General features: G+C 32.2%; 1 protein-coding gene across 5 annotated transcripts in view; it reads right to left on the bottom strand.

The window, feature by feature from the left end:
* The window catches only part of LOC118193293 (ubiquitin-associated protein 2-like), an 89,769-nt gene extending 80,442 nt beyond the window's left edge, over window positions 1-9,327 (bottom strand). For 4 of the 5 annotated variants that reach the window (XM_035364350.2, XM_035364353.2, XM_035364352.2 and 1 more), the window contains exon 1: window positions 9,200-9,327. The gene's annotated coding sequence lies outside the window, so the exon portion shown is untranslated. The remainder of the gene's footprint in view (window positions 1-9,199) is intronic. The other variant, XM_035364349.2, reaches the window with a different exon arrangement.
* Window positions 9,328-14,569: the final 5,242 nt, after the last annotated feature.

The raw sequence follows: 14,569 nt of genomic DNA, 5'->3' as shown, positions 1-14,569 counted from the left end.
AAGAATAATATAAATCTGCAAATGCGAACGACGACAGTGATAATTCAACAAAATGAACGCAAGAGGAATGGTTGCAAACTTCGAATAGGACAAATCTGCTGGGTTACCAGGTTTGAACTATTATCGCCAAAGTTGGCGATGTTTACATTTACCGGGTTCTCTGCGGAAGTGCTTCCGACATTTTAGATAAAACAGATAAGGCATGATTTTTATGTCACATAGCACAAGAAACTTATCAATTTAAAAATCTACTGGATATACCCTTTTGACTAGTCTCAAACAAAATTTGGATATGTGTAAGGTGAAGTCACTCTAGTACTGGTTAAACCTAGAATCTAAGACCATCAGACGTCTTAATCATCTACTCATAATTGTTCACAAGTTCGTCCCAAAACAGAAATAAGAAATCACTGCCTTAATGTGCTCTAAATGTAGTACTTCATCTCGATGTACTCCATCTTTGATATGACTTAAATCAAATTCCTCGTCATTACAATTCGCTTCCGATAGTGAAGAAAGTGACACAGAGGTGACTGAAAACGAAAAAATTTCGATTGACAAATTAGTCGGTATTCTCGACACAGCAATTATAGGACTTGAACAACAGAACTTTGTAAATGAAGAAGAAAGTATGTCTGTTTATAGAATTAAAGAGAAAGTATTATCACATAAAACGAAGCAACTTAAACAACTTACATTGAAAGAAATGTTTAATAAAGTAAACAAATAAATATTAAGCTTTTTTTTTTGTAAATTTTGATACCCTTTAGATCATAATTGTTCTTTATTTCATAAATTACGGTTTCATATTTTTAATTTTATAATTTCTGCATGCCATCTTACCAGATTTAAAGTGATGATCTATAATTCGTAAAAATCGATAATTCGTAAAAATCGATAATCCCTAATCACCGAAGTCCCAACGAGTCCGGATTAACGACTTTTGACTGTATTACAGACTATATATAGCAACACAAATTTATAGAAGAAATATAATTATCTGCTACTGTAGCGTTTCCTAAACTTTTCACCGTCATGACTCAAATGAATACAGCTGCAGTTTATCGCACATAAAAAGAAAACCACAGAAAACAAGTAATCCAAAATTAAGCACAACTATTTAATTAATTACAAATTTTGTTTCGCTACAGGACCTACAAATGCATATAATAAACGAGGGACATTTCAAAACATTTTGTGACCTATCAAAAATTATCTCCTTACCTACAATTTGTACATAATACAGAATTAAAACTACACAGTACAATTAAAAAAGAACAGCAAACTTAAATAACCGGTGTAAACTGAAGAAATAATTTTCTAACATCTTGTTTTGAAACATGTTATAGTTTACAACTGCTTTAGATCCTTGAATCGTTCTAATATAGCATTTTTCAAAATTAACTTTTGATACACAGATAAAAGCTACATATCTAATGCACAAGTATACTCTGAAGATATGTGCAAAAGCACACAAACACCAATCTAAATATACATAATAATCTAATATCTAATATAATAAGAACGCAATGCCTAAGTAGCAACACTGCATTTCTAACAGCAAATAATCACAAGAATATATATAATGATATTAAGATTTCATTAATAGAATTATGCAAGATGGTATTTTACCAATTCAAGAGGAAATTCTCTGAAAATTTAAGGTTTCCCATTCCGTTAAAAAAGGGGGGAGGGAGAAATAAACTTCCCTATTATTATATGCTTCATTTTGGCCAGTTTGGTTTATATGATTATGGCAAAGCATTCGAGAACTCTCTAAGAAAGGGATGACTGGCTCCTATCCATGTTACATGAGACAAGCCATGAGTCCATGCAGTCAGCCCATTTGCTTTGAATACAACCCAGGTCAAACTATCAGTGTTCAGTAACTTTACCACTCAGCTGAAGGTGGGTTTGCCCTCATTTTGCAATTGGAATCAGATTATCAATAAATCAGCAACGCAAACCATCTTCAAATGTTTGGAAGACCTAACAACGATCATTTCATGACGAAAAGAGCTCTAAGTAAAACACGTTATCATATTTTCTTTTTTCTATATACTAAATGTTCAAAATTTACAATAACTTATAATTCTCTTGTTACGAGAACATCTCCAAGTATTGCACATGTTAATGTACTTTCTTTTAAAAAAAAAATATGCAAAATGGGTTGATCTTTACAATATGGTAACTGGTAGTTTGGCGACATTTTGGAGGCGATAAAGGTTACTACCTGGGACTTTACTAATAATGTGAGCAGTACTCAGTTCCGATTACGCATTATTTTGCGTGAGGGAAATGAGAGATCATGGGATATGTCATGTGATATTAATGGACGAATTATGGTTCTTTAATCGGAAGAGGGGGGAAATTGGGGAAAAAATCTGGAAATTTTGTATTTAGCTTTATTCTGTGTTGTGTGAAACAGTGTTGGTTAATTTTTGGATCCCATGGCCCTAACTAAAGTGAATTCGAAATGGGTATTTAGGTATTGTGATAAAGAGAAGTTTGCTTTTTATTTAGCAGAGGAAGTATGGAGGAAAAATTCGCAGAAAAAATCTTTCAATAATTTTATTGAATGAATTAGAAAAGTGTATCCGCCACGTAATGAAGATTCTGAAGAAGATTAGGTACGTTAGTATTTTTAATTATTTGAGGATCTTATTTTTATGCATTGTTCTAAATGTAAGGTGGAAAGGAATTTGGTATTATTGGGAAAATTGTTATTAGCAATGATTTAGTTTAAAGTAATTAGGATTGTAAGGTAATTTTTATTAATTTAATGTATGTGCTCATTTATATTTTAAGTAGTGTTTTTGAATTTAATTATATTTTAATGAAATGATAGTTATTTTGTGAATTTTATGTTTGTAGGAATTTGGTATACGTTTTAGTTGAAGTAAACGTGCATGGAAATAATTTAAATATCTGACACTAAGTATTTGTAATGCTTGCGGTATGAATTCGTTGGTGACGTTTATAATATAATAGATGATTTAAGAGGTAAAAGTTTTTGGATATTTTATTTATTTTATATGTGGAAATGTTCATATTTGGAAAGGGTAAATACTTTTTTGCGATCAGGTAATTTCATATATGTTCTTTTTACCGGGTTTAAAGATTGAGAAAATTGTCATGTATTTTCGTGAAATTTTTCTAATTTATGAGAAAAAAGCAGTGTACATGGATATAGTGAAGAGTGTGCGCAATGCCATTTTTGTGCAATTCTGGGATGTTTTTTTAAGTAAAAATAAGTCGATGTGTACATGGTTTAGTGATATTTTAATTAAATGATAGTCATTTTGTGAATTTTATGTTTGTAGGAATTTGGTATACGTTTAAGTTGAAGTAAACATGCATGGAAAATAATTTAAATATTTGATACTAAGTATTTGTAATGCTTGCGGTATGAATTCGTTGGTGACGTGTATAATGTAATTTATAATATTGGTGACGTGTATAATGATTTAGAGGTAAAAGTTTTTGGATATTTTATTTATTTTATATGTGGAAATGTTCATATTTGTAAAGGGTAAATACTTTTTCGCGATCAGGTAATTTCATGTATGTTCTTTTTACAAGGTTTAAAGATTGAGAAAATTGTCATGTATTTTCGTGAAATTTTTCTAATTTATGAGAAAAAAGTAGTGTACATGGATATAGTGAAGAGTGTGGCGCAATGCCATTTTTGTGCAATTCTGGGATGTTTTTTTAAGTAAAAATAAGTTGGCGTGTACATGGTTTATGTGTATGTGTTATTTTGAAAAACGCGTAAGGAGTATGGTATTGTGCACTTTTTCCCAATTTTGCAGTGAATATTTGTCATGATTAAGCAGTTTTGTTAGATAAAATTTCTAGCGTAAGTGTAATTCGGCTAGTAGATTGTTGGAAGAAGTGTTCAGTAGATAAAAAGAAAAGAAACGTCTTTACTTCGTGAAGACAAAATGGCGGCGGGGAAAAAAAAATAGAGGGTTGCTGTAGGAGAGTTGGTTACCAAATTTTTGCCAAAAAATCGTCAAGTTACCATAATGTAAAGATCAACCGCAAAATGTTTTTACTTTAGAAGTGCTTTAGGATACTACTATAATTTTTTCCATGAAAGACATATTTTACCTTGCATTTGAATATGCGAAAATGACCATTAAATAAAACTACATACCACTGAATTTTAATATCAATAATATAATTACATATCAATGAGCAACTTAAACGTGCAAAGTGAAAATTACAAGTGAAGGAAAAGCATACATTTTGACATCTGATTTAGAATACACAGTTTGTAAGAGCAATTTATTTACTGTTGGACAGAGGAACTGAAGCTGATTAAGTGATGGAATAAGTAACTCAGCATTCACAAAAATAAAACTATCGAATAATATTTGTTTAATGAGAAGAGTATTCTCTAAATCTAATCTGAGAACCCAATATGAAAAAAATAGAACCCTGAAAAAATTATGGTACATTAACGAAATTAACTCATTAATGAAAATCTACTCAGTTTAGGGAAAAACAAAGTCAGGAATGTTTTTCGACAATACTAGGTACTTAACAGAATACCAAAAAAACTTAGACATGCTTAGGTTCCCAATGAAGAGGAAACATAACTCATGGCAAAAATCATCAGAGAAATCAATCTTCAGGTTATTGGTAAGCATATAAAATAGAACAGGAAGAAGTAGAAAAAGCAAGTTAGAGACATTTTACTGTGAACCATAAATTTCATTTTGTTGATTCAACAATAGTTGCTCTTACACAAAATTCTGAAATGCTGTGGCACTCCACTGCACTTATCGGTTATAAGGACCATGTGTTGGTAACGGCTTTTCCAAGTAATCGTCAACATGAACATAGGCGATATCCAATATGATGAAATCATACATTTAATTCATTAAAAACATATTTGAATTGTAATGGGTTTAAGCTTTACTTAACAAAATCAAAAGTATTGTGATCTGTTACATCTGTTACAATGAATAACAGAAATTCGATACAAACTTTGTAATAAAAATTAAGTTCTAGTGTAGAGTTGGGTGCCCTTCAATTAACGACATAGTTTGTTCAGTTTTGGCGATTAAACCCCATTTCTGGTTACCATGATAGTTAACTTTGTTTTAGCTTTCTGAATTTTTTCAAGTGAAAATAGATCGATTTGTAAATGGACAAAGTTAAGGCAGTGCACAATGCCTAGTTTGTGCAATTCTCTGATTTTTTAAGTTAAAAATAGATCGATGTGTACATGAACACCAAGTTGTGCAATTCTTTCACTTCTTATTTTGGTTTTGTGTAGTGGCCATCTTGAAAATCTGCCTTCCTGCCGCCGATCTTGGCTTCAAAAAAAAATCACAAAACAAAAAAAAAAAAAAAAAAAAAACAAGAGGCACCCAATTGTAAATTCTTACCAAAAATTAAAATTACAGTAGAGTTGAACATTACTTATAAAAAAAAAATAATTGTTTCATCCAAATTTATAACGGTGATAACTAGGTTACTGGCAATAAAATTTCAAATTTATCACTATCATCTACACTCCGCCACGTAAATTCTGCAAAAGACGAGTCCAAGTGATGTCTTGCAGTTCCTCTATGCTTCTTATTTCGCGGATCACCACAGCCTTTCTATGATCTGCGTATGAACCCCGGTTTCTGGATACACGAAGTTATACAGTCAAAAGTCTTTAATCCGGATCTCAAAGCTACAAACTTTCTGTGCATGCGTGTTTAATGTATAACGGACGGTATAAGCTAAGCTAAAATTATCTAATTATCTATTTCAGTTAATGTTGCAGATTGCGTTGTTCCTTAATCTTCGAATTAGATCCGGCTTATTATTTTTTGTAGAGTGTTAGAGCAATTTTATAAAAGTAAGCTTGAACTTTCGATTATGTCAATTAGAATTTCCGTTCTGAAGGAGCTGCCAAAGGATCTATCTACAAAGCGAAATCATGTTTCGATGTCCATCAAACAAAAAGTGGAATTGCTGCAGAAAATGTATAAAGGCATACATATCCTTTGTTTTTCTAACCATTCCGAAATCTGTTTATCAATTTCACGCTGCTCTGTGGGGGGAGGAGGGAAACACCGCGCTGCGCTATGAACTGGAAGTTGATCTTTCGGCACTATCCTTATCTTCAGGGCAGATGTTTTTATTTTATTTGGCTTATAATTCCTTACTAAATGTAGTATTTCATTTTGATGTACTCCGTCTTTGATATGATTTAAATCAAATTCCTCATCATTATAAATATCACGAATACATGCCATTAATGTGAGCCCTGCATAGTTCCTATGGCAAAAGTCTTAGGGGACAAGAAAATTCTTCAAATGCCATATTATAAGCAATCGTGGAAAAATGGCAACCACAAAATGCATGTGAAAAGTAAACATGAACTTGGTAAAGTATACATGAAACATATATATATACTGCGTTTAAAAACCTGGTGCCAAAATGAACAGAAAGTACCAAAAAATATTTCTTAATGACAGAACACTGCTTACCTCAAACATTAGTTATAATCAAATAACTATACAAATTCTTCAAAAATGAATTAAGGAAAAAGAGATACGAGAAAATCAAACAAATAAATAAACTTTAACTATTTTAAAAATTAATTTTAAATGGGGAAAGTGCAGCATCGCCCACTGTTTGGCGCGTTTCTAAGAATAATTGCACTAACTCGGTATCCATGTGCTCATCGACCAATTTTCACTTTAAAAAAATCATCCCAGAATTGCACAAAAATGGCATTGTACACTCCCTTAACTTTATCCATGTATACATCGACCTATTTTCAATTAAAAAGTCAAAGAAAATTGACAAAATCCAATTCTTCTTACTCTTGCAAAAAGCGTTAAATAAAGAAGTGGGCGATTCTGCACTTTAGCCTTTTAAACATTCCAATTATTTTATTCAAATCATTAATCTAAATCTTATTTAGTAAGATAAAAATGCCAAGAAAAAAAAGAAAAAAAAAATTCTTCCTGGTTAAAATGCGTAATAAATAAATCATTCAACTGTTTTCTTTCTAACCACAATTCCACATTACATTAGTTCTTTATTAACTATCTTGATATTTAAAACTTGTTTTTTACTTCTTTGTAAATAATCGGGCATTTTATTAACTTTTTATATTTGTTTTCACATTCATAAATAAAACAAGCGAATCTCTCAAAGAAAAAATATACATTCTAAATGCCTATTGCAGTAAAAAAAGGTACACACAAACCAGAAATTACAGATAGATAAAAATTATCTCAAAAATCAGTGAGAATTTATTTTTGAAATATAACAGATATTATACTGTTCAACTGCACTGGAAAGTGTGAAAGCAAAATCACCCCCCAAAGTGGAAACAAGTCTATTAACTTTTACAGAATAACAGGAAAGCAAAATAAGAAACTTGAAATTTTTTTAGAATAATCTAATATCAAAGTCTGAGTATCATTTGAAAACTGATTACTACTGGACTTTCTTTTCTGCTTGACATCCTCTTAAGTAAACATGCTCTTCTCTTAATGCTTCTAATTCAGTAATGTAGTACGCTGAAGCAAGATGGAACAGCTTGAGTGCCAAAACCCAAACATTTGTAAAATAAATATTTTGTGTGTACAAAAGATAAAAAAATCAATACATATAAAATTACTGAAATTTCACCTCAATATGTGGCTCAAGCATCCAACAAAGTTACAAAGCAAAGTAGTATGCATGAAGTTGCAGGGAACCTTGATGTTGTAGAGTGAATAACGAACTAAAATTAATACAAAAAGTCCCAAAATACAGCTTAATGACACAATTTATTGTAGTTTCCTGCTAACAACTGAGTTTTTACGCATGACAAAGCTCCTTACCTCAAAGCAAAATTTATCACTCAATTTTTGAATGAAAACAATATCAAAACACATGAATAGGCTACAAAAGTGATTTGATATTAAGCAGATCGAGAACTTATAACAAACTGTCCACAGAAAACTGAAGCAAAAAATAGAACTTTAACACGCAACTCACTGAAATTGGGTATTGTGAAAGTGAAATAAAGAAATAAATATAAAACACATAATTGAAAATATGTTAAATTGCATATATATACTCATTAAGAGTAAAAACAAGGCTACTAAATATTAAACTTTTAATTTTTGTAAAATATAAAAACAAATCTATGTTAATCATTGTTATTTGCATTTACTCTAATACTTTTCACACATCTGCATTTTATACATGTACTTAATTTTTATATAGAATTTAGTTCCTACTAGATACTACATATAAAATGAGTAAGTAAAAATGATTGATGTCATTATGTCAAAATTTTTATATTATTAGAAGACTAGTATTGTTTTCTTCATAAGCTTCAAACAAGCAACATACAAGAAAAAAACGTTATTATAATGATTAAGTTGAATTAAAAGCAGTTCGGGAGTTTTAGAAATATTTAACGCCTTAAAATATGACAGAAACATTAACATGCTTTAGAATCAAATTTAATGTTTTTTAGGAACCTTGACATCGTTTGTCAACAGAAACATATTTTCTTCCTAAGCAAACACTAATTAAATTTCAGATTTTGTAAATCATAACTATGTAATATTTAGTACAATATTTAAAGTTAAAAACTATAAAACAGCAATTAATTTTTAAAAAAAAGAAACATTTGTGTATTTGCGCTTGATAAACGTATGATGAAACACTGCAGCAGTTTTCAGGTAATAAATTTCCAACGCAATTCCCAAATAATAATAACTTAACTCTTCAAAAGATTAAAATTTTGCAAATAATGATACATTGCTGCATTTCCCAACGCAATACATGACTTTTCTTTTCATCCATTCCTGTGAGAATGATCACATATATATATGAATGTTTAGATTTATAAAAACCCAAACAATGGATGCTGCTTCTAAAAACACAAAATATACATGCTTTCCTTTATACATGCAATTATCTAATGCGTAATCGGAAGAAATATGAAGTCATTCACTATAAATTCTCATCTAATATCTATAACGTTTTCTCAATACTTAGTTAGCGTGTGGTTGGCGGCCAGTATGTTTGATGCACATCGCATGCGACAATTTACTTGATATTAGCCATTTAGTGGCATCATATTATGCAAATTATAAAACAAAAAAACATTAAATACAAAAACAGTGCACATATATCTTTTAACGGCAATTAAAAAATCAAACAAAACAAAAATCAGACTTACGCTCACTTAAGCCTACAAATTTCCGCAGGTCACTAACAAAGCCTTGCTTATCTGAACGCTTACAACATCGCGGTTACACACGGAATTCACATAAAGCAAATAAACGATTTCTAAATAAAAAGAAATTAAGTGAAGTAAGAAAGACCATCATTTTATAAATTTTCTCAAAGCAATTTTTTAAATATAATTATGTGCAGAAAATTCATGTAGACAACAAAAGAAAAAATATCAATACAATTGATTCTGAATATTTCTTAACTAGAAAATCTTGTAAGAGTATGGATCATCAAACTTTCGCTCCGAAGATATACGCTATACTAACCACACACAAAAAAAGAAACCATAAAAATTCCACAAAAGTAACATAAAATAGAGGCTCCAGAAGTTATAATTATTAATGATTAAATTAGAGCGGCATGTTTTAGTTTTAGAAAAATTAAAATTGTAAATTGGGTTTTCCTTTTGGTATTACTTTCAAATTCTTAAAGAAAACACTAGTAAAATTGTATGCTTTAAGCAAATTAAAAAGAAAAGTTATATTTTATTGATTTGGCATTTATGTTCTTCAGAAAGTTTTCAAATGGCATATAGTGAACAAAAAGTGTCAAAGAGCGGGGACGTAGCCAGGACGCATATTTCCATTTCCTCTTTGGAAAAAGCTACGTGCCATTAAATATAGTGATTTAAGAAATTGATTAATAGTAATAGAGGGAGAACAGCATATGCCGGGCGATTCGCTCCATTACTATTCGGTCAGAGCATCGTAAAATGCCATGTATACTTGTTAAATACTGTACAGTAATTAATATCGTTATTTAAACTTAACTACTACTTCACCTATGATTTTCAACTTATGTTTTTGTTATTACTTTTCTTATTATTGAACGGCAACGATTATTATTTGTTATTCGGAGAGATCGGAGATCATCATTCGTTAAGTGGTGTTCGACCCGAGGGCCTTTACCACTACATGTTTATCAATCCCCTAAGGACCTGTAAAAGTTCGTTAAATTCCATAAACTGGAAAAGTCCTGTGCACTTGTAATAAAAGTGCAAAGTCTTGAGTAGTGAAGAAGTTGATCAGGGGTGGCGACTTATATCGGCCACAGATGAAGTCTTCGTTGGATAAGCTATAATAGCAACTAAATTTTGGCATATCTTTTACACATTATCGTATATTTGACACAGTATCGTACATTAGTAAGATGAAAAGGATGATAAAGATGAAACAAAATCTAGATTAAATAGTTGAAAATAATAAAATATATACAAGAATTACCATCTAACATTATGATGTATAGTTCTGGGCCGTTTATGCGGCTGTTCGATTAGATAGTCGTACTCCCCTATGTTTTTAATAACTTCGTGAGTGGAGGAATCACATTTTTCGTAGAATTTGAATGTAATCTTTAGTAATTCAGCATCTAATGGTAAAATCTTTAAAGAATTATGGATGACAGTGTTCCTAACGAACCACGGAGAGTTCGAGAGGAATCTGAGAGTTTTACTCTGAAAACTTTGAAGCCTTGCTCGGTTTGAACGTGCAGTAGCTGCCCACGCCGGAGCGGCATATAGAATTATGGGTCGGATTGCCTGTATATTTGTTATTAACAAAAAAAATTTTTTTTTTCTTTTTTACATAATGTTTAGAATGCTGTTCTCAGCCTTTTTTGATGTTGTTTATGTCATCAATGCTAACGAAAATAAAACTTCAGATACGTGCAGAACTGAAACCAAGTGTTAAAGATTGTACAATAATTAATATCGTTATTTAAACTTAACTACTAATTCACGTATCCAACTTATGTTTTTGCTATTACTTTTCTTTTTTGCTGAATGGCAACAATTATTATTGTTATTGTGAAATATGCTTTCGTTTTGATGCAATTTTTATGTTTAGAACTCAATGTTCTCGGCTTATTTTGATGCTGTTGATTTTAGCAATGCTAATTTAAGGCTGCATTTTTACTGAATAAATAGTTGTTTCATTCATCTGCAGAACTTGTAGTTCATACGAAATGACCGCTGTTCTAGATATTATGAATTGCAATTAAAATGATTTGTGCAAAGGTGTCTGCTAATTTAAACTGAATTACCCAGGGCAGGCGGCGAGGACGACTCTTTGGTTACTGTCCCACGGGGTCCCCCCTTCTACTTGCTTAATTGCTTAAAGTAGAGTGAAATGAAGGAAACCACTGGCGGTACATTTCTTAAGAGCCCACTGCTAGCTCAATCAAGAAAGGTGATTTAAATAATGAAATGTTAATTTAATTCACATGTCAAATATCTCTTTGCACACAACATTTCTGGTGTAGATCTTTCCATCACTTGTAAGCTCGCCTTGCAGAGGACCATCCATTATTTTTAATTTTACGTCCGTTCTTTCACGAATTCTTGAACAGACAACATAAAGTTGACCGAGTCCAAATGCAGGCTCAGGCAAAAAAATGCCAACACGCTTAAGCGTTTGGCCCTGAAATTTATGGATAGTCATAGCAAAGGCAAGTTTTACAGGAAATTGTCTACGTCTCAATTGAAACGACAACCCTGTGCTGTGGCAACTTCACCCCATTCGCTAGTACAGTTACGCAAGCAAAAATAAACTATCGGCGACAAACAGAGACTTAAGCCGCATATATATATATATATATATATATATATGGGGTGAATTAACATTATCTCCTCCGAAACGACTGGCTCACGGGCTTAGCGAAGCACACCGTTGGATTCCGCTGGTCCGTGGCACACCATTTTGACCATTCGCGTCTTCTTGAGACTTTAATTAGTCGAGATATTAATTAAAAACTAATTTTCCCCTACGTTTTTCCCTACATTTTCCACTTTCTTTCTTGGGTTTTCCCTATTACAGTGATTTGGCTACCTGCCAAATTCTTTTTTCTCGAATATCTACGGAACGGCGCCGAGTTGAAATTCGAGACACGTATTCTCGGATTCTAAAAAATTCTCCGAATCCATCGATACCGTTCTCATCTTCGTACGACTTTACTCGGCCGAGATATTAATTAGAAACTGCTGAAACGGTAATTTCCGCGCTCATTTTTCCGAATGGCAATAATAAACTGTCGGCGACACACACTTTAGCCGCCTTATGTATATAAAGATATGACAAATTTCAAAACGCGCCAATATAGAAATTTTAGTATATCTTTGAAATCTTTGAATAAAAACTCGATTTTTTTTCAGGCATGCTTAGAAGTACATGTACATTAAGATGATGGTAAAAATTTTATAGAATATTCAACAAGATTTTCGAAAAATTTATAAAAATTATTTAAAAACACAAATTTAAAAAATAAATAATATAAAATGGGCGAAATTTATTTGGAATTAACCTAAATTTCGAAAGGTGAAAGGAAGAATCAAGTAAGTTTAATAAAAAAAGAGATATTAATAAATATATACCAAATTCAAATAACATGGAAGAGCTAAAATTTTGAGAGCTAATTTAAAAAAAAAAATAAAAACTACTTTTTCGATTTTTATAAAACATGGCAATTGGGCATAATTTGAGTCATAGAATCGAAATATGAAAAAAAAAAAAAAAAAGGGTATGTTATTTCAGAAAAAGTCCGGTTTTGTGTGAAAATGCTAGAACGATGCTGTATATAAATATAATATATATCCTAATGGTTCGAGTTCAGGATCTTCCAAACGGTCGTTTAGAAAAGACCGAAGCTAATAGCAGTTGCTCGTGTACTAGAGAGTGCCTGCTCCATGATGAAGCACGTGGACTCCGTGGCGTTCATCTCCGATTTAAGACACGTCCATATCGGAGGAATTTACGCAGCTATGCAAGCGACCGGGGGTTTAAGACCATCGGATAACGCTTCCCTCATAGGAGCACAATGACTCACCCATACAGGAGCACAGCCCACCAGCGGCCGAGCGGTAAAGTCGCTGAACACTGGTAGTTCGGTCCGAGGTTCGAATCCCGCGAACGGGCTGGCTGCATGGGCGTTTTCGTGGTTTTCCCCATGTGTAACGTGTATACGAGCCAGTTTCCCTTAGAAAGTCCTCCACGAAGGCATCCCTCCTCTTAGCAGATAGCCCTCAAGGCTTTGCCATACTCACACACACACACACACATACAGGAGCACAGTTTCATAAGCAGTTATAATCAGCAGTTCATTTTAATTTTGCACTTGGAAAAATTTTCATCCTTCCTTCTCGGCGGGTGCTTATTCAACGGAGGTTCTCCTGTGTGGACATTTTGCCGGTTCCCCACTAGCTCAATTTATCGCGTTAACGATTGCATTTCCGATGCTGCATTACTCTCTGATACGGATTCGTCTTTGACTAACGTAACCTTCCTAGAAGTTTCCACACGCGGTGGCTAATCATTCTGTGTAGCATTGTTGCAAAGCATCGAAGTACAGAGGAGTTTTACATGCTCAAATAAAATTGCAAAAATTTTATGTGTAAACTCCTCACACAATTTTTTTTAAAATAGAATTCCACATTTAAACTCTTATACAGTGTTCCGGTTCGAATAGAAACTTTTCTCTGCCTCGGAATGGCAACAGTCCGAACTTGAAATATCGATTTTCAGTTTGTTTTGACGCAGCTTGAATGCTGCTGATGAGGTATTAGATAAGATATTAGAATTTTTGATATTCAAATAAATTCGGTTTTTAAACTAGATTGGGTATTTTGAACATATATTTATCACTGAACCACTACTTGTAGAGTTTTAGATGCTGCTTGTCTCAAATAGAATTATCGTAGAACATCGGAGATACACAGCGCCATTTGTCTATTGTTCTAGCGTACATACGGGGAATTTTAAACATTTTATGCTTTTGTAACAACATTATGAAATTCTAATACATGTTTAGCCCAAAGGGACAATTTACACAGAAGGACTATTAATTTCATGTTGGCGTTTTGCGTTAATTCAGTATAAACAGCGAATCACTTTTTAAATTGTTGCCACCAAATATTATCGCCCTGTATTATATTTAAGGAAATTAAATAATGAAGAATCTGCATAAATGTATGAATATTTCTTACATTGTGGTAAAACAACGGTACCTAGAGCTATCCAGTTTTGAATAACGTTCCACCCGAATATGGGCATCTAGAAGCCCGAATTTGGAATTTGTTTTATTATCTATTTCATATTTTGTAAAGCATTTGTGAGTTTTTGATTAAGAAACTCAACGATTTCAAAACGAGCAATGGCAACACTGTACGGAGAGGGAGGGGGAATCATTTTTATCTCCAGCGCGAGAGACTGCGTATCGAAAATTCTAAAGATAGGCTCATTTTAAAATTATTTTGCGATATTGCTCTTGAACTGAATTTTATGGTTTAAGTGCGAAGAACATGATATTTAATAAATAAATGTAA

This window comes from Stegodyphus dumicola, chromosome 4 (assembly GCF_044657685.1).
Source record: "Stegodyphus dumicola isolate Sdum_Otavi_A_Nest chromosome 4, ASM4465768v1".
NCBI lineage: Eukaryota > Metazoa > Arthropoda > Arachnida > Araneae > Eresidae > Stegodyphus > Stegodyphus dumicola.
This window is presented reverse-complemented; position numbering and strand designations above follow the sequence as displayed.